The sequence below is a fragment of the Helianthus annuus genome, chromosome 5 (genome assembly GCF_002127325.2).
Source record: "Helianthus annuus cultivar XRQ/B chromosome 5, HanXRQr2.0-SUNRISE, whole genome shotgun sequence".
NCBI lineage: Eukaryota > Viridiplantae > Streptophyta > Magnoliopsida > Asterales > Asteraceae > Helianthus > Helianthus annuus.
Genome location: NC_035437.2, coordinates 177,461,193 through 177,466,049, shown reverse-complemented (window position 1 = coordinate 177,466,049; position 4,857 = coordinate 177,461,193).

The following is a 4,857-nucleotide window of genomic DNA, read 5'->3' as shown; positions in this document are numbered from 1 at the left end:
CAACTCTTTTTCATTCATCATTACTCTTTTTTTCTTATTTGCGATTAACTGCCTCATCTCTCCCCTTTGCCGGGACGAGCATGGTATCCGTTCGGTATTAAACCGGTACTGATACCAAAAAAATTGAGAAAAGTGGTACCGGTATCGATACCGATACCGAATACATCGGTTTGGTACCGGTGTTTTACCCATAAGTACCGGTACCGAAAAATAGAGAAAATGGGTACCGGTACCTGGTACCAAATGTTCATCCCTACTTTCGCCTTACCTTGCCCACGGTTTAATTTTTAAGTTTTAACCGAGTTACGTGAACCAACGCTTTGTAATGGGCAACGATTTTTTTCAGAATTCTTTTGCATGATTTGACGGTAATTCAGTCGATATCGTATCGAGAAATTCAACCTAACAATTTGTACTTTTATAGTAAGAAAACCTCTGTCTGAGAGAAAAGTGATTAAATAATTAAATTTTAATTTACAAAAATAATAATTTTAAAAGTAAAACAAAAAAAGGGATATTGGCCTCTAATAATCCCTACTAAACATCATTGGTCATTTACAGTTTCACTTTTTTTTATTCCCCTGACAGTCCTATCTTTCAACTATTTTTCCTCCACCGGTTCTCAGTTAAAAAAACTTAAATTCCGAATTACAAACTGACGTTTTAGGGTTTTTGATCAGAACGAAGATACAAGTCGAATGATGTAAAACTTACCTTGAAATTGTGCTCCAAATGACGAAAACGGTGCTTCAATTCGGATGCTTAAACTTCCAATTAACAAATATCAAGTAGATTGGAGCACCATTTTGAGGTAAGTTTTACATCAATAGATTTGTATCCTCGTTCTGATCAAAAGCCCTAAAACGTTAGTTTGTAATTCGAAAAAAAAAAGTTAACTCCGTTAAGTTTTTTTAATTGAGGACCGGTAGAGGAAAAAAATAGTTAAAAGGTGGGACTATCAAGGGGAATAAAAAAAGATGGGACTGCCAATGGCCAATGATGTCTAGTAGGGATTATTAGAAACCAATATCCCAAAACAAAATAGGAAAAAGCAAAAACTCAAAGAGAGGGAAGGGGTAAATTCCTAAAAAATACAGATGTAGTGGGTGTTAGCAATGTTAGAACACGTAACAACTTGTATGGAAATAAATGCAACCAAACGACATTGTCCATGTTGTTTTTTGTTGATTGTTTTGGCTCGTAATTGATACGTAATAGAGAAAAATGCCCGGATAGTCCATGCGGTTGCTCCGTTTTCACCTATAGTCACTACACTTCTAAAATTACAGTTATAGTTCCAAACTTTTGTAAATCCGTTCTCGGATAGTCCCTGAAGCGGGTGGAGGTTATATTTTGGTGTTAAGTGGGTGTGAAATGACTAATTTACCCTTAATGTAACTAAAAAGTTAAAATGAAATTTTTTTAATATATTAATTTACGTGGGACCCACCACCCACTTTATCTTCCACACCCTAAACTACCCATCACCATCTTCACCTTTCACCACCACCACCATCCACCTTTCACCACCATCTACCCACCCCTATCCACACCTTCCCGTTAATTGACTCTAATTGCCCTTGTTTAGGTACTCGATCTCTGTCCAGCATGTGAGATTGAATGATTAAAGGGGTCTTTCGAATTACAAGCAGAAGCTGCTTCGTTAGAAGACAAAAGTAACATCAACTTCATAGATACCAGTTTTTTTAACGGCTAAAGATATTTCATTCAAAAAAACAGAACAAGCAACAAGTTAAAAGCTAAATACAGATCAAATAGAACCAGGATTCAAACTTTAAACTTACAACAATCTTCTCAATCAAATGAGATTTCATCTTAAATTTCTGATAGCTATTCAAAGCAACAGGAAATTAACATTCATTCTGCACCCACCCCCACCCTCCATTTCCTCACACCTCTCTCCGGCACCGGTCATCTTCTCATACGAGTTCATTTTTCTGGCAGCATGTGAAATAATATTGAAAACTTCTTTAAAATCAAAATTCTATCTGTTATAACTCAATCATTCTATTTTTTCTTCTAACTTTACTTCACAACGTCGTTAATTTCTTGGATGTGGTGTTAGGTGTAAACACAAAGAGATTTGAATTGGAAGGTAAAAGATGTAACATCTGTAGTATGTGCTTCTCTACTGGTTTCTCTTCAAACATGGTTGTGATGGTTTCCAATTGAATTTATTTATTATTTTGCAACTAACTTTATCAAGAACCTGAAGGCAAACAGTTAGGGGATTTAATAGTTGTTCAACCGTAACAAGGTTTCATATCACAAAGTTCTTACCGGAGTATGTGGGATTTAGAGACCTGGGTCTGCAAAATAGCATGGTGATGGTGGGTTGCAAGTTGGAGGTGGTATTTGCAGGTGTTTGTAGTCGGAGAAGACAGCGGGCGGTGGCGTTAAGGTGGGGGATGGTGGTTGTTGGCAGTCGTGAAGGTGGTGTCTACGATGGGTTTGGATGGTCTGGTGGTGAGAGAGAATTGCAGGTGAGAGGTGAACGGTGGTGGTTAGGGTGGTCGAGTGGAGGTGGTGACGGGTGTTTATGGTCTGGTTTTATAAAGAGAGAAAGGGACCCCCCCTAATTATATATATTGAATAATTTTTTAGTAAGGGCATTTTAGTCATTTCACACTCATTTAATGGAGAAAACTAACCTCATCCACTTCAGGGACTATCCGAGAACGAATGTGCAAAAGTTGGGGACTATAACTGTAATTTTAGAAGTGTAGGGACTATATGTGAAAACGAAGCAAACCACAGGGTTTATCCATTATCCGCGCATTTTTCTCTATAATAAAAACAAAATCATATAAAAATAAAAAATAAACGACTAATAGTGAGACACATGAGCGGGTGAAAGCAAAGGAATATAGAAACTTTTTTGCTTTATACAACACATGAACAACACAACCATAGAGTTTTAGGTTGAAGGATTACACCATGGTGTTTCATGAGTTTTAAATATGCATGGTGTTTTTGGTAACATAATCACATGCAACAACAAACTATGGCCTTTCATGAGTTTTAAACATGCATGACTTTTTGGTCACTATTAACCTCACTTCTCCACATCCTTCTCTATGTTTGTCTTTTCTTTTCTTGTGTGAGCATTCTCTTCATCTTCTTTGCCTGGACTCTCCACATTGACGTGAGCGGGTGTGCATATAAAAGATGGTACATTTTTAGTTGTTTTTTGCACTAGTTTAAGTTTTAATATTTATAAAAGTATGATAAAATACTATCACATGACATTTCACGTTGGGAAAGTGTACCCATCGTTGGCGTAATATAGTGATGGTAAGATACCGAGATCATCAAAGGATACAACGAGTTTTAGTACCAAGTTCTCGTCGGCTTCTAGTCAAACTCAAAAGTTAAAGTTTAAAAATGGCTCAAAATAAAAATAAAGAGGTAAATAAAAAGGTAGTAATCAATTAATAAGAAAAGGGGGTGTTTAGGATTAACATACCTCTTGATGCTTCGTTAACTAACTCTTACCATGGTCCATGGGGTAATAAGGGCTCGATTATCAAACGAGGAACAATGTGTCTAATGCATAAGGTTGTGCAGTACTCGAATCCTAACACACTCGAGCATGTCGCTTTGAATCCAGGGAAATGCCACTTGAGGCCGGAATCAAACCATAATGGTACCGCCCAATCAGCAAGGAAAGTATGTACCACTATGATTTAGTATTAATTCATTAAATTGTTGAAGGGAATTAAACTACGAGTCATTTGATGAGTTGTCAAAACTGGCTTGTTGGTCAAGGTACATGATATGAGAAGAAATACAAATAGCAAATAGCAGGTCAGAAAGGCCTCCGGATGAAATGGGTAATTTTAGTGCAGGCTGAACCGGACGTGCCGGTTGATAAAAAATTGTCAGTAGTTTTAGAGATAATCTGGATAACTAAGGTGTTAAATATGATTAATAGAAATTATATTGTTACAACAGGTGGATAACGGGTCAAAAAGATTTAGTGCAGGATAAAACCGGATGTACCAGTTGTAAAAAAAATTACACTGTTTTGTTTTATTGAAGATATAAGTAATAAGTTGCTATATATGATTAAAAGACTGTTTAGTACAATAATAATCTAACTTTTTGAATAAAACTCGTAACAATTTAACTAGAGCTTAGGACATTTGGCCAACTTTTCTAGTGGAATTTTATGGTAATTTGAACAGCCCATAATCAAACAACTGAAAAGTTAATATAACATTATAGACCATTAGAAACAGTTTAACTTGGGCTTAGGACATTTGGGCAGATTTTGCAAACAACAAACATTTTTATCACAAACTAACTATAGTTTACATTTATCGTAGCTCAAATAGACACTTCTTATGTCCTTATAATTTAATAAAATGGTTCATCTGATTCGGTGGGTGCTTTGATTAGTTTACATTTATAGTAGCTCAAATAGACACTTCTTAATTCAAATAGACACTTCTTAATTTAACAATATTTATAATTTTAATAAAAGGGTGTGCTTTGATGTCAAATAAAATCAAGTTTTGATGTACATCAAGTTATGTAAATTCACTTGAACTCATCTCCCATCACATATTAATATAACAGTATTTATTCTCCGCAAATTCACTTGACCAAAATTTAAGCATGAAAATGATAGTAGGCATAAAACAGTACAAGAAAGAAAACCCATAAAGAGACTGGCAGTTCTATTTGCAATTACAAAAGAAAACACACTAATAATTACAAGAAGAATCCCTACAATCCCATCCCCTAAAGATAAATCCCAAAAGTAGAAAAACACCAAATAAAAAATTTAACATTGCACCACTAAATATGCCAGGTTTGGCCTGCATGCTACAC